Raw genomic sequence first — 20,811 nt, 5'->3', positions numbered from 1 at the left:
TCAAATCAAAGACGGAGATATTAATTAGTACTAATTACATTGCATACATATTCAAAGGACTTGCCAGTGGGACCTGGGAAAGGAAGAGGGCAGGAGAATAAGGAGGAAAGGGAAGAGTTTGTTTGTGGAAAGCACTTCATAAGCACCAAGGACACCTCTGACTGCTATTTCTGAAGTACAAAATCAAAACAAAGACTTGTACTTGGATCCAGAATTCTGGCTAAAACTAGAACTGCTGCCCCAAAAATAGGCCATTTGGAGAAAACCTTTTAGTAAGCAGTACTCTCCTTATGCTGTTCTAAGTGGCTATGAAAAAGAATAACAGTAGCAAAGTTTTTGGAAGGAATGAAGTGACACAGGGCCATGCACAGATGCAAAAACAGCTTGAAACTTATGCAGAGAGGAAGGAGGGCCTGTGTTGGCATGACGTCTCAAAGAATGGTGAGGTGAGGTGATCAGAGCAACAGAAAAACATTATCCAGCCATGCAATTCCCAGTAACAAAAGTAAATGCTATATAATACATCTTATGTATAAAATGTATATGTACTTGTACACATATTACAGTATATATGTACGGTATATATGTAATGCACTGTATATATAGAGTGTAATATAGTACATATGTAATATGTACAATGTGTAATAATGAATAGTCAGTCACCATCTTGATAATGAAAAAGTAATTGTTTTTATCACATGGTTGTAATATAACTGGCAATGGGCTAACCCAAATAAAATTTGTGCAACTCTCATCAGAGACTAACCATACCCTTCCTCTGTATAGCTTTGCTTGAATTGGCTTGTTTTGGAAACAAAGCAAAGCTTTACCTTCATTTGGTAAAACTATGTAAGCAGCAGAACTAGGCAGCGTTTTACTCTGCCTCATGAACTATCAGTAAAGTTCCTGGAATCAGCAGATTTCCAAGTGCAGAGGTTTTAACCAACGATGCAGGGGACAGAAGTGACCTGTGGGCTGTAAGACATACAATGAAATGCCTATCTCTGATGTGTGTCCCTGTGATGTACTCCACTGGTGAAACCATTAACAAATATTGCTGGGACCACTACTATTTACTAACTTCATTGATGACATAGACAGAGGGATCGAGTGCACCCTCCGCAAGTTTTCAGATGACACCAAGCTGAGTGGTGCAGTTGATACACCAGAAGGAAGGGATGGCATCCAAAGGGACCTGGAAAAGCTTGAGAACTGGGCCCACATGAACGTAATGAGGCTCAACAAGTCCAAGTGCAGGGTGCTGCACCTTGGCCAGGGCAATCCCAGACATGAGTACAGACTGGGCGAAGAACTCAATGAGAGCAGCCCTGCAGTCGAAGAAAAGCTCAACATGAGCCAGCAGTGAGCACTTGCAGCCCAGAAGGGCAACTGCATCCTGGGGTGCATCAACAGAGGAGTGGCCATCAGGTGGAGGGAGGTGTTTGCGCCCCTCTGCTCTGCCCTTGTGAGGCCCCACCTGGAGTGCTGCATCCAGGTCTGGGGCCCCCAGCACAAAAAGGATGTGGGGCTGTTAGAATGGGTCCAGAGGAGGGTTACAAAGATGATCAAGGGGCTGGAGCACGTCTCCTACAAAGAAAGGCTGAGAGAGCGGGGGCTGTTCAGGCTACAGATGAGAAGGCTCCAGGGGGAGCTCACTGTGGCTTTTCAGTACTTAAAGGGGGCTTATAAAAAAGATGGAGAGCGACTCTTTGCTCAATCAGATAATGACAGGACAAGGAGGAATGGTTTTAAACTAAAAGAGGGGAGATTTAGATTAGAATTTAGGAGGAAATTCTTCACTCAGAGGGTGGTGAGGCCCTGGCACAGGCTGCCCAGAGAAGCTGTGGATGCCCCATCCCTGGTGGTGTTCAAGACCAGGTTAGATGAGGCTCTGGGCAACCTGATCTAGTGGGAGGCATCCCTGCCCATGGCAGGGGGTTTGGAACTAGGTGGGCTTTAAGGTCCCTTCCAACCCAGGCCAGTCTGTGATTCTGTGATTCTATGATATGCACTGTTTAACACCAGCACATTTCTGTGAGGTGTAGGTCCCCAGAGTTAAAATAAAGACCAAATAGTTGGGTTCAGTCATCACTTGCAACAGTACAGATCTAGATTAACATCAATATTAAGTTTAGATCAGCAAGAAAATGACTTGTCATTTCCTAGGAAGTCAGTACCCTTATGAGCAATATTTTGCTTACAAAGTGAGCATTTGTTATAAGAAATTTTCCCACAATGCATTTTTTTTCCTACAAACTCCTTTAGGGTTTTCAGAATATAACTATATCTTTTCAGGTAGTTAATTCGTTATTGAATTTCATTATTTTATAACTTCGTATTTTGTGTCAGCATGCTTGTTGAGTAAAGAACAAATTAACTCTGAAAATACATTTCGAATGAGTATCTCTTTGAAATGTGGGCATCTGTAAGAGTTCACATCAGGATCTTGTAATTTAGTAATCAGATCCAAAGGAAAAAAAAAATAATTATCCTTTCCATACGATGTTACACTAGCAGAATCAGTGGAAGAATGTGACTACCTATTCACCAGCCTTGGACTTGATTTCTAAACATTCTTATTGTCTCCACTGAAACTCTCAGATTACTTTTGTGATAGCATCATTCCAGTTATTTTCAGAGGCTCAACAATTGGAATTTGTAGGAAAATTCTGACTCTGAATGATGTTCTCATTCAGAATGGGAACTTTTTATAGTTTCTTAAAATGCAAGTTTCTGGAGGAGATGCCGTTTTAGGAAAATTCAAATGCATTTTCCTAAGATAACTAATTAGTAAATAGCTTTGAATTTCAAACACTGAAAATTTGTTCTAGAAAAGATCCAAATTAAGCACACAGACATTATTAAAACACTTGTCAATTATTTTCATTTTATCATTTCATGAAAACCAAAGCATTTTTCAGAAGTTTCAGTTTTTAACAAATTTCCATTTCCCAAGAGAGAAATTTTCCTGCAGTCAATTTTTTACTTTTTCAGTTTCATTCTTTCTTTTCTAAACTCTGTTCATATGACATTCGATTGTACAAGTGTTGAACACAGACATTTCTGCCACCACCACTACCACTTTTTCCGGGTATGAGTCTCTTACTCCATCTGCCAGTACAAAAGTGTATTACAACACAGGCACTACAGCTCTATGTTTATGGCATTTTATACTTTGAAGATTGTCTAAGGGTTAAATATTGATGCCAAGCTATAACAGTAAATTCTGTAAATCTACAGTTCACCTCAGTTTTAAATATAACTCTGTATGTTGGAAGCAAGTTTTTACTAAATGAGGCCCTCTTGCTTTGTGAGAGACGATCACAGAAAACTGGTAGATTAGAAAAAGAAGATTAACTGAGAAATTAGGAGGGAAGAATAAGGCTTGAAGTTGCAAAATACACAGACAGTCTCTCAATTAACAGGGAAAGCTTTCTAGAGAGTGGGTGTGCTTAGAACAGGGTGAAAAAATTATTTGGTTCTCTTTTGGGCAATACAGAATTAGAGAGAGGATGAAGTAGCACTAGGGACTGGTTGTGTAATTTCACTGTCTGCTCTTGCAAATGAAGTCGATGAGATTTCCTTTAGTCCTGAAGACAGAGAAAAAATGTAAGAAATAATGTTCAGCCATAGATGCAGGCCGGGTGCAATAGGGCCAAAGGGATTCAAAGCAAAAGATTTGCGAGCAGGAAAGAGTCAAAGGTAAAAACTGACAAATGTTTGCTGGGCTGTTTGGGGTAGATTCAGACCCAACATCTGTTCTGAAGGACAGGAATGAGACAAGTGGAAAACAAATACCAACACAAGAATCAAGGCTGAATTGCTAGAAATCACAGGCATTTATTACTGAACACACACATGGACATCTGACCTTTGCTGTGAAGATATGATCAGACAGAGCACGCACTCTGCAAACATCGTGGCTTACCCACCGGAGGAGGACGCTAGTACAAGCAGTGGCTGAATCACTGTTTGTAATATGGGAACTGACACCCTCTGTCCATGCATGTGGCACTTACTTAGTAAATAGTACACGTTGTCCTAGGGTGGAGGAGAGGATGTACACTCCCTTTGCAGCACTGGCATGTCACCAATTCAGTGAGGTGAGTAAGATCTGGCTGGAGTCCAGGATCTTCATCTTCTGCAGGCACACCACTGACCTTTCTTGAAATAGTCCAGAGTTGGCAGAAGAGTTATTCCCAGGATCTCACAAAAAGCAAAATGGGACAGTAACTCTATGCTGTCTCTTAAGTCTATGCTGGGAGTTAAGGGCTCTGCCCCAAAAAGCCATTTTATTGTACAAGATGTGAAAGGACATTTACATAACTCATACACCAGCTATCACTAAATTCAGTGTAGATGATCCTCCGGTTTGCGCCATCTCCCAGGCAGACTCCTGTTTTCCATATACATTTACTGAGCAAGTAGGCAGGATGGTCAGGACCAGGATGGTCAGTACTATTGTTTCCTGGGCTGCATCAAAGGCAACAGGGCGAGGGAGGTGATTGTCCCCTCTGCTCTGCTCTTGTGAGACCCCACCTGGAGCCCTGTGTTCAGCTCTGGGGCCCCCAGCACAAGAAGGGTGTGGGGCTGTTATAATGAGCCCAGAGGAGGCCACGAAGATGACCAAGGGGCTGTAACATCTCTCCTAGGAAGACAGGCTGAGGGAGTTGGGGTTTTTCAGCCAGCGGCCTTCCAGTGCCTAAAGGAGGTCTACAGGAAAGCTGGGGAGGGACTCTTGGTCAGGCATTGTAGGGATAAGACAAGGGGGAATGTCTTTAAACTAAAAGAGAGTAGATTTAGACTAGATATTTGGAAGGAATTCTTCACGCATAGGGCGGTGAGGCCCTGGCACAGGCTGCCCAGAGAAGCTGTGGATGCCCCATCCCTGGAGGTGCTCAAGGCCAGGCTGGATGGGGCTTTGGGCAACCTGGGCTGGTGGGAGGTGTCCCTGTCCATGGCAGGGGGCTGGAACTGGGTGGGCTTTAAGGGCACCATAAAAGGGACCTTCTAATCCAAACCATTCTACAGTTCTATGATACTGTAATACTTTGCAAAGCATGGAGAACAAACATCTGTAGGAAGCAAGCCGGCATGGGTATAACAGGCCTGCACACCCAGATGAATGAGGAGACTTCTCTGGACCAACGTCTTGATCCTGTGAGGATCTTGTCTGTTATAGATTAAAGTGGCACCAGCTGGGATCCTGAAAATAGTAAAAAAAGGAAAAAAAAAAACAAAAATACATGCCATACACCTCCACAAACTTTCTCATCTATACGGGGGTGGCAGACACTAAATCCCCTCTCAGCCAAGAAACTGGAATAGTCTAAGAATATTCACATTGGAAAATCAAGTGCTGAGTAAAGACAGATCTTGCACTTCCTTAGCTTTTTTTTTGTGCATTGCATCCTTCACAGACTTCCCTCTTACATTCACCGGAATAGAAGCTCCCTCCTTGTAATCTTTCCTGATAATTTACTCACTTTCTACCTTGAGAAAAAGAATCAGGAGCCAACAGCTTTGAGTTATTAAAGATAACCCAACTGAACACACTGTGTCACTAAGAAGAGAGAAGCATCCAGCAGACTGTGCCAGCTTCTACAAACAGTCCACATCCTTGTCTTCATATGGACAACAGAGAGTGCAGTGCTTTCCCTGCTTTAATTTGTTGTTTGCAGACATTGTTTGATCATTCATTAGCAGGTATATTAAGTCATAAACCTGTTCATTGCTTTCATAGTTTAGTCAAATATACCTCAAATACTTTGAATCCCAAATCCTTATCTGTGAGAAAGGCACAGTGTGGACAATGCTCATTGTGCAAATGGAGCTTGTACATGTATGCATTTTATTTCCACTGCTCTGATCTAACCTTTTCATGTCCTTCCAGTGGTAGAAATATAAATGCAAAATGGAGAGAAAGAAAAGAATATCAGATGGGAACCAGATGTGACTGGTAAATCTCTTTCTGTGCACCATGGCTTTCTAAAGAGTAAAAAAACCTGCTGAATGTCATGCAGATGGGAACATGAGGCTAGCTTTGCACTGCTTTAAATCTTATTTTAATGACTTGATAGGTAAGATTCAGAATTTCTTCTGAAGTGTTCAGTTTCAGACACTCACTGGGAATGACAAAGCCAATAAATAAGTTATATTATTCAAACCACTTTTGTGCTGCTAAACGATCACAATTCTGATTTTTATTTAAAAATAATAAGCTCAAAGATAATTAAAATTAATATAGGCACCATATTTATACTTTTAAATATAAATTAGAGATTTGTAAACTCTGTTTTCAAAAAAAGGTGAAATAAGTACCTTGTTCCTTCTAAATTTTAAGGGAGAATGATCTGAGTATTTGTCAATGTAATTTTAATGTATTACAAATCTCGTCAAATGCATTATTCACAAGCATGTTTGATTATTTACTTGTCTAGTTCTGAGCAAACACTCTAATGTGGAAAGTTGGAAAGATTACTCAAATATTCCATTCAACATCTCTGGTTGAGAGCCAGAATAAGGCACATTTGCTGAAAATACGCTGTTCTAGCACTTTAATTAGGGCAGACTGGAGAAAATTCCCTAAAGCTTTCACTTAGACAGTATTAAGCTGCAGTGTAACAAATAAAATCTAAATTAAAAGAAGAGCAATCCTCCCATGGCAGATTAGAGTTTAGATGGAAGACCAGAGCATTCCTGCAGCCTGGGTCATTCTGCTCTTAAGCTGAAAACAGCTTGATTTCATATGCTTTTTACAGCAAAACTACAACAGAGACGAGCAAAAATAACTGATATCCAAGATTTGAGTAGACTACAAGAAAAATCTGAGAACCACATGCTCTTCAGAGACTTGATAGTGTGGCCCATAAGCGGCAGAGAGCTTGTTTCTGTGGCTGGGGGACAGCTGGATACTTCCCAAGGGACAAAGTTCAGTACAAGCCCATACGCTGCAGTGGCACCCCACAGGCAGGACGGACCTAGCCCAAATTCCATTGATTATTTGTGACCAAGTTGGTGTACGGCTGTTGAGCTCAGCCTGCAAGCTATCCAGTCTCTTGCTGTTGCAGATGCTGTCATCCAGACCCTACATTTCTGTCCTTATTTCTAGACCCCCAATATTTCTGTCCAAACTTCTCTAGTGCAATCTGCAGCAGATGGGAGCACAATTCCTGCGGCTGCAGCCTGTGCTGTACCTGATCTGTAGTTTAATGGTGTTCAGCAGCCCAGCTGTTAATCCCCTGCTTTTCAGGAACACGATATGTATATTTGTTTATCCTCACACTGATACTCATGAATATAAAAGCAAGAGTGAAGGGAACAAAAGGAAACCATTAAAGTAGAAATAAAAATGAGACTCATGGGAACTCTGATTTCTAGTTAGAAACACTGCACATCATTTTATTATCATTTTAGCTCATGGAGGTTAATAGAAAATGAGATCAAAGGCAGCATGTGTTTACCAATGGTAGATCATGCCAGACTAAGCTTCTTTGATGTGCAAACAGATCTGCATAGGGAATGCAGATCTCATCTATCTGAACTTTAGGAAAACATTTAATACAATGCCGCATGGGACCATGTCTGCTAGAAGAATGGGAAAGGAACTCATAAAAGAACTATAAAAGTGAATGTGGTTTGGAAGAGGAAAAATGACAATCTGATTCTGCTGAAAGGAAAATAACTATACTGGAAGGAGGTTAGTGGTAGAGATCCCCAAGGATTTGTAGTGGGTTCACTCATCTATAACAGTACTTATACTTCTCCTGTGTAGAGGTGCCTGGGTTATTATTTAGCAGATACTCTAGGGCTGCTCAGCAAACAAATGCAATGCTGGCTTGGACCCTGGGCTGTGTCACCCAGCCATGGGAGCTGGAATAGCAAGCCCCTTCCCTTCCTCCCTGGGGAATCCTCACCTGGGCTGCAAGTGCTCTGTGGAGTGCTCCTGTACCCAGCAAGTGCAGGAGTGGCAATGCTTCCCGCTGTCCTCAAACATGGACATTTTCAACATGGACATTTTCAGAAGAGCTCCACAGGACTGCACAAACACAGCAAAACCTATTGTCCTAAATCCAGCTGATAGCACTGCTAGGTCAACTTTGAATTGATAAAGAAAATTGGTTCCTGTGTTGGATGGAGGCTAATAATGAACACAGAGATACGGCTTTCATTCTTACCCTTAAAACTTTATTTCTAATTAAGATTACAGATGTGACAAAACAGCAGACTGCAGTATCATTCAGGAGTAATGGAGGACCTTAGGGCATGGAGTCACAGCAGTGCAATGAATTTCCATCAAATATATTGTAAAATCATGTCCTTTGGACCTACACCAGGATTTTTGTTACAGACCAGGAATTCATCTTTTGGGATGCATATTTAAAGAGGCAAAGATACCTAGAAAGTATTGTCTGAGCTACTTCTAGCAAAGAGGAAGAAACATGGAAAGGCATTTTCCGTGTAAGCTCTTTCTGGAAGATAGCATAAAATCCTTGTCCCTTGCTTTAAAAAAGAGGAGCAAACCTGAACCAGTGCAGAGAATACAGACAGGACAAGAGAGCTGACAGCTTCTCTTAATGAGAGGAACACTCAAGCATCTAGCTTGGTTAGTCCAGCAAAATCAAGGTTGGAAGAAGAAGCAATTATTCTCTGTAAAACTATCAAGACCAAACTTCAGCAAGGAAAAAGACTTTTTAGCTGACATGGTAATATATGGGTATAAACTGGCCATGAATATGTTTAGGCTAGAAAACAGGGAAAGATTTCCAACCATCAACAAGCCAGGTTGTCTCCAAGTAGAGGCAAATAAAAGCTTATGCAATTTCAGGACAGCATGTAATCAGCATATAAAAGTCCCACCTTGAACACTGCCATGCTAGAGGAGGAAAAAGAAGCCATAAGGTATTTCTAATTTGCAGCTGGCCACATAGAAACCCAAGGAAGACCAAAATTTCTGACGGTAAGTTAAACCACCTCTTCTCTTCTTAAGGAGAGAAGATCCTCTCTAAGCACAGGTTACTACATTGAAATTAAAAAGCCATTCCTACACCCAAATAGGCAATTTCTTTGCTCTGCAGTTATAAGCGAAATTGGAATCAAAAACTCAGTTTAGCCCCTGTAGACTCAGCTGCTGCTAGTCCTAAAAAAAAAAAAAAAGAACAGCCTGAAGAGCTGAAGAGCAAGGAGACGATGCTAAGTAACTTCAGCCAACATTCAGATCCAACCTAAGCTGAACCACAGTAGCACAGGATATGTTAATAAAATAAATAGTGGTTCAGGAGAAAAAAAAAAAAAAAAGCAGGTTGTCACAATGACAACACTTGATCTCCCTGCACACCAAGCAAGGATCCTGCTGACCTGAAACTTTGGTCATATATCTGTCTGTGAAGGATTCTCTTAACAAAGCACTTGAAGTATTGCTCAGGAGTGTACCATTTAATTTGTGCTTTCTTGCCTGTGGTTGATTACAGAATCATTAAGGCTGTAAAAGCCCCTTAAGATCATCAAGTCCAAGCATCAACACTTCCAAGTCAACCACTAAACCATGTCCCTAAGCACCACATCCACACATCTCTTAAATACCCCCAGAGAAGGGGACTCCACTACTTCCCTGGGCAGCTCATTCCAATGCATAATCATCCTTTCTGTGAAGAAATTCTTCCTAATGTCCAATCCAAACCTCCCCTGGTGCAACTTGAGGCTGTTTCCTCATGTCCTATCAGTTGTCACCTGAGAAAGGAAACCAACTCCCTCCTCACTGCAACCTCCTCTCACGCAGTTATAATAGAGAGCGATGAGGTCTCCCCTCCTCTTCTCCATATTAAACAATCCCAATTCCCTCAGTCAATCCTTGTAACTCTTGTTTTCCAGTCTCTTCACCAGCTTCGTTGCACTTCTCTGAACGCGTCCCACTAACTCAGTATCTTTCTTGTAGTGAAGGTCCCCAAAGTGATGACAAGTTGTTTCACTTTTGATAAATTCCCAATCCACAAAACCTTCCAAGTTTTGTGCAGACCACAAGATGGCACAGCTGTAGTAGCTATATGTAACTGAATGAATCAGGCCAGCATTAACAGATTACAATTAAATATTGACACAGTATTTGATACCAATTAGAGATAGATGAGGGGAGGGGAGCAAAATATATCTTGTTTTGATGAAAAAGCTCTTATTTCTAATTGAAGAGCAATGTTCTTTGAGCCCTTAAACTACAGAGAAATCTGAAATCTTTTATTTTCAATAACCATCTACTTATATATTTACAAAACATTTCAAAGCAGAAAGGATTTTTGAACAAGAAAACCAGTCTCATTTAAAATGTGATAGAATCCTGCAACTTTTGGTGGAATGTTACAATGACTATGACATGGCTTTTTAGTGATATATTTTTTAAAAACTACAAAATTCTTTAATACCAACAACTCTTGCTCTCCCATAGACAACTCCATTTGCAACTACTTTCCATTTCTGAATAGCAAAAGATTTTGAGAGGAATCCCTAATTCAGTGTCAGAAACCAATGAAATTTTGAAAACAGTTTTTTTATAAAACAATCCACAAGGCAATGAATACACTCTATGAGACAACTGTATTACTAACATGGGTTTATGGGATATAAATGCACTGCTCTGAATGACCCAGAAAATATTATGGAAATTTAACCCAGTCATTACTCCAGCAATGTATCTCAGGGAACTGGATGGTGTAGGTTTATTATCTCTAGCATATGTCTTTTACTATCTCCCTAACAAATGAAGAGATGATTGGAGGTAAAGAGAAGCAGACATATGTTGAGGACTATGCAAGGAGGTGGAATTTCATTATACTTATATTGTTCTTTTTAATATTATTGAGGTGGTTTGTACCATTCACCAGCTATTTTTGCCATTTGTCCTGTACTTGTTCAGTATTTAGCATAATAGGGTGATGATCCCTGATTAAGATTTCTAGGAGTGTCTGCAATAAAAATATTAACTTTTCATCCATTTATATACTGTCATATTCATTGCTAATTGTCACAAATGCCAGAGATTTGGAGAGGTCCCATTATGGCAAAATAATTGAATTCTAAGTATAAACTCATTAAATATCAATATATGTTCATCATAAATGTCTATATCCAGTCATCTAATCTTTATCCAAAGTGGAGGAATATAGTAACTTTATTAGTCAGGTCCTCCTGTAGAAAATCAGAATTCTGTCTAGCATCCAAATGAAAAACTCTCCTTTCCAAAGTTGCTGCATTTCATCTAGGGAAACCATTCTCTGCCTTGGAAAGTGAGATGATTCTCGAAAGGCTACATTTTTTAAAATGAGATTTGAAACTTTAATTATGAAATTTTTCATTTGGGTTGACAGTCTCCCTTATTTTAACTGGAAAATGCCTGTGACTGTTATTGCTGTGCCTGGCATGATATTTGTAAGTATTATCCTAGTATAAGAATATGAGTCATTGACATTCATTGGTAATCATGGATACAATTTTCAGAACAACCTGAGGGATCTGAACAAATAATGCTCTTTCCCCTCTGGGTCTTCCCATATTTGTGTCATTTTCATGCATGGCAGCATTATATCTACTTTAGGGCTTAATCCTCCAAACAGAGGATGCAGTTCCAGGAATCCTGTAATGATGTGGGGGGCTGAGTCTTCAGATTAAAATCTTTCCCAGGGAAGCAATGCACACTTAAAGCTCTGAAGAATAAGGGTAAGGGTAAGGATAAGAGTAAGGGTAAGGATTAGGGGAGAAGGGTGAGGGGAGAAGGGTAAGGGGAGAAGGGTAAGGGTAAGGGGTAAGAGTGGGAAGGGTAGGGAAGAGTAAGAGTAAGAGAGGGAAAGGAAGGGAAGGGAAGGGAAGGGAAGGGAAGGGAAGGGAAGGGAAGGGAAGGGAAGGGAAGGGAAGGGAAGGGAAGGGAAGGGAAGGGAAGGGAAGGGAAGGGAAGGGAAGGGAAGGGAAGGGAAGGGAAGGGAAGGGAAGGGAAGGGAAGGGAAGGGAAGGGAAGGGAAGGGAAGGGAAGGGAAGGGAAGGGAAGGGAAGGGAAGGGAAGGGAAGGGAAGGGAAGGGAAGGGAAGGGAAGGGAAGGGAAGGGAAGGGAAGGGAAGGGAAGGGAAGGGAAGGGAAGGGAAGGGAAGGGAAGGGAAGGGAAGGGAAGGGAAGGGAAGGGAAGGGAAGGGAAGGGAAGGGAAGGGAAGGGAAGGGAAGGGAAGGGAAGGGAAGGGAAGGGAAGGGAAGGGAAGGGAAGGGAAGGGAAGGGAAGGGAAGGGAAGGGAAGGGAAGGGAAGGGAAGGGAAGGGAAGGGAAGGGAAGGGAAGGGAAGGGAAGGGAAGGGAAGGGAAGGGAAGGGAAGGGAAGGGAAGGGAAGGGAAGGGAAGGGAAGGGAAGGGAAGGGAAGGGAAGGGAAGGGAAGGGAAGGGGAAATACTGGTTGATTCCTAGCAGTCTCATGCTAACTGAAATGAAAGGAGCTAACTTCTTATCTTGTACCATTAGATCCTGTAATCACACCAGCAGCATTGCTTCAGGGCACTCTCCAGAGATCAACAAACTGACACCAAAGGATATAATTATTCTTTTCTTATATTAATGTAACTCAGAACTGAAACAGACTGAAGAAGTATAACCTATTTAGTTTTTAACTGAGGATAAGAGAGTCTATAAAATTTCAGAGGATAAGTATCCCATGTAGAAAACTCATTCTTGCAATTCCCATTAATTTTAATGGCATTTGTACAATCAGTCCCTGAATGCTAAAAATGTCTCTCACAGTGAAACACATGCAGTGTCACTGTTGTTTTGTTGCATCCTCTGACGATTAAGTTTGTGTATTTTGGCCTCTGTAGAGAACACACATCCTCAGGTCTTCTTTACGGTTCCCTGCTAGCACCGCAGAGGGAGCACGCTTTGAGATCATATATCTGTAGAATTCTGTTTTCCTGCCCCTACCCTTCTGTGTGTTTATAAACAGTGATGAGATTCCCCCTTGAGCCTTTTCTCCCCAGGTAGACCAGTCCCAGCTCTCCCAGCCTTTCCAGGCGAGCTGGAGGCCAGTCACTAGTGGTGTACCCAGGTATCGGGGTCAGTACCATTTAACGTCTTCATTAATGACCTGGATGATGGGACAGGGTAATTCCTGCTCCTGAGGGCTCCTAAGCACACCAGTGCCACTAAACTAGTGGTCTAGGACCTTACAGAAAGTCTGCTATATGGCCAGGACTGTAACCTGGTTATTTTGGTGTTGGGCTATCATGGTAGCATTGAACCACCCTTCACAGGCCTGGCTCTGGGATAAATACAGCATTAGTGGGATGTGTTTCTGCAAATTATTTACTGTTATTTTCAATCTCAAATTCCATCTGTAAGTAGAATCTCTCTGGGAATAATTTATGTATAATTTCTCCAAAGAAGCATGATATGCAGAAACAGGCCAAAACTTTGACTTTCATTACTAGAAATTATCTTGAATTCTAACCCAGAGTTGCAGTTGGGTAGAAATTTACCCAGGACACTAATTTCTCCAAAGCTGAACTCTGTTTGGATTAAAGATTGTGTTTCTGTCATTTAGCTGAACTGAAACATATATTTCTTCAAGTAGACACCTATTAATTGTACTCATTATTGTTAAAATCAGCAGCAGAGAACATCACACCCTAATTGCACCCCCTTCTTTTTGTGTCTTTTGTTGCATTATTCTCCTTAGCCTAGAATTGAATGTGATAACAGCTGGGGAGCAAGCAGAGCACTTGTCACCAAACACTCTGGCAGTATAAAGTTGCTAGAGATTTTTTTTGAAATAAAATGGCTCCTTATCTGCTTTTTACTGAAAAAAAAAAAAAAATCAGTCGCTGGAAAAAGATAAAAAATAAAAATCCTTTGAAGGCAAAACAGAGTGTCAGCTACCACTGTAATAGCAGGATCACAAACATCAGTCTTAAGATATTGAAGAGCTCTTGGCTTTCCTTCAGGTAAGAATTACCACAGGACATGCCACCAGGCTGTGAGCATTGCCCGCTGGGGGGGAAGGAGAGGGGTCTGCCAGCAGGCACTGAGCTCTAAGCGTGATTGTAAGGGATGAAATCACTGAGCTGGAAGAAGCCAGGTGGCTGTTCCTGGCTGCAGAATATCAACAACTGCCGGGGGAGATCAGGCTGAAAAGCAACGAAAAGAGCTGGCATCCTCGCATCAGGTACTGCTTCATGGGAGCTGTGTACCTCATGAGCAGAGGCAGCCTGGCAAACGTAGAGGGAAAATTCTTCATTTCACAAAACCACAGTAATAATGCTATATTGCTAAAAATATTCCCAATTTTCTCAAATCCAGCTAAAGAATTGTATTTGAGAAACCCAGATGCATGACCTTGCTGTTAGATTAATGTATTTAAAGCAGAGTTGCATATGAAGGATGATGGCTTGCACCTAGTAAAATATTTGGGCACCAAAGGCAGAAGTTACGCACCAACGCTTTGCCAAAGTCCAAAAACAAGCTGACATGTAAATCCAGAAGCAAGACAACCTTTTGCTTGTCTCACACAACAACATGGTAATATCAGAGCACACCAACTGCGTGCCAAAAAAGTGGTGGTTCAAGCACACCTAGAAAAACCCTGTCTCCGTTCCTGCTCACCCCAAGGAGACTCACCTTGCTCTCGCCTCCTGAAAAATAGCCTGTGCTGAAGGTAACCTGCCTTTGAAAGTTTCCAGTGTAAGCAGTCATGGATAAATGAATCCAAAATTCACAGATGCTCAGAGGACAAGCAGAGTGTGACTTTATGTCATAGTTCTTACACATTGACCCAGATTGCTGTATTGCACATTAAACATCTTCTGTAGCAGTGGGCATTTACCATTACAAGTGGTACCAGCAGTGGTCCAGTTGCTCCAGCCTAATCTTCACACCTGCGTGCTGAAATTCAGAAGCCAATGAGGCATAGCTGTCAGTTGTTCTGTTCTCCTGTTACCTACTGCCTGACTTCTCTTCCTTTCCTCCCAGCTTCCAGAAGCCCAGGAGTCCAGCTGCCTGGCCAGAAAGCTGTGCATGGTGGGGTGAGACCACCTCACCCCCTGGCCAGGTATGGCACGGCTTGGGCTTGCTGAACACACACAGGTGAGAAAGATGTGCCATTCCCAGGAGAACTGCCCTGTCCCTGGGTCTGCTGCCTGAGACCATCAACACAGACGCATGTGCAGCAGTCTCCAAAAGAAGTACTCCTCTTTTGCTAGTTTGAATTCAGTAAGCTATTCTCTTTTAAATATCCCTCTGCTCCAGCCTGAAAAAATGGAGCCTTAGAAGCAGGCATTTAATGACAGGTCACTTTCTATGCTTGCATCACACTGAAACGAAGACCTACACTTTAAGCTGAACTTGCTGTTCAACTACTATAGCTTACACCATTTTTTTGTGTCTGTGTACATATACATCGATATGTGCTTACTTCTGGCTCAAGCATGAAGCAGAAAGCCTGGCATTTTTCTCAGTGACAATTCTCAAACGCTTTTTCATTCAATACGTGTTACTCATATGTGGGCATTGGTGTATAGACATGGAGTAAGTGGGGAACTGTAGTTATTTACATAATTCAACAAATATCAGGCTCTTGAATAATTATCAGCCCCTTAGAATTGCTCTGTAGTCAATAGCTTGTTCAGATACACTCTGGAACAGGACCCTAATAGCTCGAATTAACCCGTTTATGGAGCCTCCTTACCTTCTTCAGCAAACTTCTTCAGCAAATAATTATTGACTAAAGTTTTGTGATACAGCTGGCCCTATGATCCCCCTTCTGAAGGAGAAAGGATTTGAGGTTTATGGTCTGCTCAGGACCATTGCTTGTATCTGAGTCTGATAAGTACTGTGAACTGGATTCCTTTGGGTTTGGATTAAAAATGAAATTATCTCTAGTTGCAGACTGTCAGTAGCTATTTCCTTCTACCTTTTTCCTTTTTTTTTTTTTTTTTCCCTGGGAATGTTGCAAATACAAGGAATGAAAGTGTTTCTCTTTCACTGTGCTGTTGTGCTGTTATGCTTCTGACTCTGTCATGTTTTGATCTTTTCCTTTGTTCCTTTTCTTAGATCTTTTAAGTAAATATCTGGCTTAGGCATCCAGCCACACAGCAGGCTACTTCTCAACATGAGCCATAGTCTCTGTTGGGTGCCCCATTACAGTCATTTTTATTGCACTGTTTGCTTCCAAAATGCTCCTGCAGGGCTGGTCATAAACAGAATGATGTGCATAGAGCAGTCAATGTGGTATATTAATTAACAACACATATCTTATGCATTGCACATGTCCCTAAAAAGTTGTCTAAAAGCTACCAAATTGTCTGGATGTTTGTCAAAGTGTGTGAAAATAATAAATAAATAAATAATATACATAAATAAATAGATAAAAACATGTGTTTTACATCTTGTAATGAACAACCAATATTCCACGTACAATGATGCCCATGTAGTTTACCCAGGCACTTTTAGTGCACTGCTGTGCATTACTGAACCGGTAATACTGACTCAGTAATTACAACCTTTACTACATTTATATTTATACTGATCCTTTTCCATCCCAGGAGTATTTTGTGTCTCCTACAGATGGAAAGGAGGGGGCATAGAGCAAGACTAAGGTCTATAGCTGCTGCTCCAAAGTCTGCCCAAGATCCCAGGAGATCCCAAGCCTTGCATTTCCTGCTGGCGGTAAGTCAGTCAAAGGCACTGAACTGCTAAGAAAAAATGGTGTTGGGAACCTATGTGAAAACTGGATTGAATGAGTAGGCCATCAGTGATTTTCCCAAACAGGTATAGGAAGAGCAGCAAATAAACAAGAGAAGATGAATAAGAAAAGCAAAATAATGTTACAGTGCAAGCTGTATGGTTTGCTCTTGCAGAAGCTCTTATCAACATGGAAACCATCATCTCCCTGAATTCCCCGTATTTAATTACGACTTTATGCTAAATATCTTTCCCTGGTGAACTAGAAAAGAGCTCCAATACAGACAGCATTCATATTCACCTGCTGATGTACACCCTGCGTCCTACTTGTCTATGCTGGATTCCTGTTGCAGAGCACTGTGGCTGTGGTCCAGCTCGTGTTTGGGTTTCCTTTCCACCAAACAGTGGGCATGGGACCAGAGGGAAAGGAGTGGGCTGTGGGGCCAGGCTCAGGTCGTGCCCCAGGAGGGATCACGGCAAAGTGAGCTCCTGGGGCTGGGAACTTTGGGGCAGTTTTCATCTGATGAACTAGACACTAGGTGGTTGACACATTTTGCCAGGCACACCATCACTGCTTTTGTGATTTAGTTCATTTATCCTTGCTGTCACTGGCACAGATCCACTGTGGAACGGGACTCACTTTTCCATCCTCACACTCACACCCACAGAAACATGGAGTTGTGAACACACTGGCTCCTCAGTGAGGTCAGGTTAGTCCATATTCAGGGCACAAGGTGATGGAAAAGAAAGGTGGCTTCTAACATCCTCTGCTACTGCTCATATAACAAGCCACGGCCACACATATCATGAAATTTCTCTGTTGTTGTAGCTTGTTATAGACAAGAAAAGCCATGAGGGAGCACATGAGTAATCAAACCAGAGGCTGTCTGGGGGTTGGCCTATGGGGCACCAGACCAGGCATTCAGTCCAAGATGAAACAACATGTTTTCAGAGGAAGAGGGACATCGTATTGTGCTAACTCAGCTCTTTTGGTAAGTACCATCCCACTCCTACAGTCAAAAAAGGACCATAGAGGGGATCCATTTCCTTTGCTAGGGGCAAAGAGTGCCTTTCACTACAGACCCAGGGGCTACTGTAGCGTGGGAACTGCTCTTCTGTTGGAAAGGTTATATTTTGACATGAGGATTATATAGCGCTCTTCCTGACATTTAAAGGCAACACACATAGCTACCCATCACAGAGTGATTTAGAAACTGTATTAGAGAGTTAGACAGCTTACATTTCCTCAGTATAAAGGAAGCTTTTATATTTATCTCCGTGCTGATGGCTCCTGCTGCATAGCCCGCTGCACACTAAGTATAAGGTAGCTGTTGCTGCGGGTTTTCATGTGTTTGTTTTTCCAGATAAAAGGGCAAAATCATTAGGTACCGGCTGGCCACTTCTTTTCCTTTCACATGAGCGAAGATGCTGATACAGTAGGCTGGTTTCTAAATGAAAGTTTAATGATGCGTCACACAGCAAGAAAAAGAGGGAACAGCTTTATGCTTTATCCTCATACGCACACAAAACAACTCCATTTCTTTTAATAGATTACCAACAGCACAGCTTTGTGGCTGCTTGTGGCTGCCCAAGTGACCAGATCATTGTGTGCTGACTTCTGCTTCTGATATTTCAGCAACCCACCACGCTACACAGCACCAACCACAGCTACACAGGCTGCATTCCGCCTGCCCTCCTCCCCATGGCATCTTGCTCAGAGATGGAGGGAATCACTGAATGCACTGGGGAAGCCAGTGAAATTCAGAGCTTTCGCCCTGCTTGCACTATTAAAATTGAGATAATACTTCAAAAAATGTTAAAGTGGTATAGAAAGGTGTCATCAGTAAGTTATATGCCTACTCCACTCACAAATTTGTTTGCTAGTCTGTACCCTAAAGCTAAATGGTGTCTAACAATGATTACTCAAATGGTACTTCCACATTTCTATATCATGACAAGGTGGGTTGCAAAGAAGTCGTTTTTTTTTTTTTTCTTTCTTTCTTTTTTCTTTCTCTTTTTTTTTTTTTTTCAATAATGGAAATAAGGCTTCCTTATATAATAAAAACCCTATAAGTTTCATTTGTTTGTTTTTCGTCTTGCTCTAAATGTCAATTTTTACCCTAAAAATTTCAGGAATGCATTTTTTTTTTCTCCCTGGTTTTAAGTATGTTTTCTCCAGACGGATATAAAATATGCACGGTAAATGTTAATATTAATCAAAGGGGAAATATATTATTTCTTCAAGAAATGTCCTTTCATTCCAAGATAGAAATTAAATATGCATCACTATTCCTCTTCTTCTAATAACACTTAACAAAAAAAAAAGCCCATACACAGTCTAGAGAAGTTTTTCCCTATCTCCATTCACAATCCTGGCTCTAGAGACAGCCTTCAGACTTTTTTCTTTTCTCTGTCTGGAAAGAAATGGCAATCTATACTTCTGTCATAAGAAGCAGATTAAATAAAAGCCTTTCAGTATTATTAAAAAGGCAAAAATAACCTGAGATGATTTTCCATCTCTTTCAAGCCATCTGTAGTAATATACAAATTTCTCTCCTTGTGAAATGGCTTGTCTTTCCTTTTGGACGAATCTCTCCCTGTTATGCCAGATTTTCTTTTGAAACCTGAAAACAGAAGTGGAAGAAGCAGGAGCATCCGCACAGAGCGAGCCATGATAAAATAGCATTGAGACCCAGTCTTAAATTGACAGCAATGGTGAAAATTGAAGTTAAAGCTTTCAGCACATGGTGAATTCCCCCTTACACGAATAATGTCTCAGCATGTGCCTGAAATTACACAGGGGGAGTTTCCCCCGGAGATGTGCTCCCCATCAACCTGTTATCCTCCTCCTCCTTACCTGCCCTCACCCTGAACACCCACAGCTCCCCACTTGATCTAGCCTAGAATGTGCTCCCAGGTGCCCCCTGTCCCAGTGCTACCAGTGCTACCAGGTCCCCTCTGCCCCTGATTTTGGCCAGGCCATGTTGTGGGGCATATTGTAGTCAAGGACCTTATTTTCAAGCCTTTGTGCTTTTGTAGAACTCAGCTTATGTTTTCTCATGGTGTCTGTGTTGGAGAAGTAAGAATACACATAGTCCCGATTGCCTGTCTGTGCTGCCAAGACCCCAAAGGATGTTCAGTTTGGGGTCTTGTAACTGAAGTGAGACCTCCCCCAGGTGACCAGATCAGAGGGTAAAGCAGCCAGAATGATGGGGAAAGCAGAAAACCTGCCCTGACAAAGGAAGTCTGCAAGAACCACATTTCTTTCTTCAAGAAAAATCAGGTTTAGCCATGAAAGCACATTCAATACACAAAAATGCAGCTGTGGAGAACACGACAAGCTCTTCCCTGCAACCACAAGGGTGAGAAGAAGAAAGAGGTGTCCTTTGAGTGCAGCCAGGAAAACTGAGGGAAGACCTCCTAAACTGGAGCACACCACTTGGGGAGAGGTGTCGCAGGGCGGGCTTCCAAACAGAGGCCATTTGATCCCTTGAGGTCTTTGGGGGCAGTTTCTCTTTCTTTCCCTTTTTCTTTCTTTCTTTCTTTCTTTCTTTCTCCTTTTCTTTCTTTCTTTCTTTCTTTCTTTTTCTTTCTTTCTTTCTTTCTTTCTTTCTTTCTTTCTTTCTTTCTTTTTCTTCTTTCTTTCTTTCTTCTTTCTTTCTTTCTTTCTCTCTTTCTTTCTTTCTCTTTCTTTCTTTCTCTTTCTTTCTTTCCCTTTTTCTTTCTTTCTTTCTCTTTCTTTCTTTCTTTCTTTCTTTCTTTCTTTCTTTCTTTCTTTCTTTTTCCCTTTTTCTTTTTCTTTCTTTCTTTCTTTCTTTCTTTCTTTCTTTCTTTCTTTCTTTCTTTCTTTCTTTCTTTCTTTCTTTCTTTCTTTCTTTCTTTCTTTCTTTCTTTCTTTCTCTTTCTTTCTTTCTTTCTTTCTTTCTTTCTTTCTTTCTTTCTTTCTTTCTTTCTTTCTTTCTTTCTTTCTTTCTTTCTTTCTTTCTTTCTTTTTCTTTCTTCCTTCCTTTCTTCCTTCCTTTCTTCCTTCCTTTCCTTCCTTTCCTTTCTTTCCTTTCTCTCTCTTTCTCTCCGTCCTCTCTCTCCCAACGACTTGCCCCATAGCACGGAGGACGCA

General features: G+C 41.5%; 1 long non-coding RNA gene across 1 annotated transcript in view; it reads right to left on the bottom strand.

The window, feature by feature from the left end:
- LOC310894559 overlaps nucleotides 1-20,811 on the bottom strand; it is a 36,780-nt gene that overhangs the window by 12,065 nt on the left and 3,904 nt on the right. The gene's annotated exons all lie outside the window — the stretch shown is intronic.

This window comes from Anser anser, assembly GCF_964211835.1.
Source record: "Anser anser genome assembly, chromosome: 2".
Classification (NCBI taxonomy): Eukaryota; Metazoa; Chordata; class Aves; order Anseriformes; family Anatidae; genus Anser; species Anser anser.
Note: the sequence above shows the minus strand (reverse complement) of the source record. Positions and strands in the feature narration are given on the sequence as shown.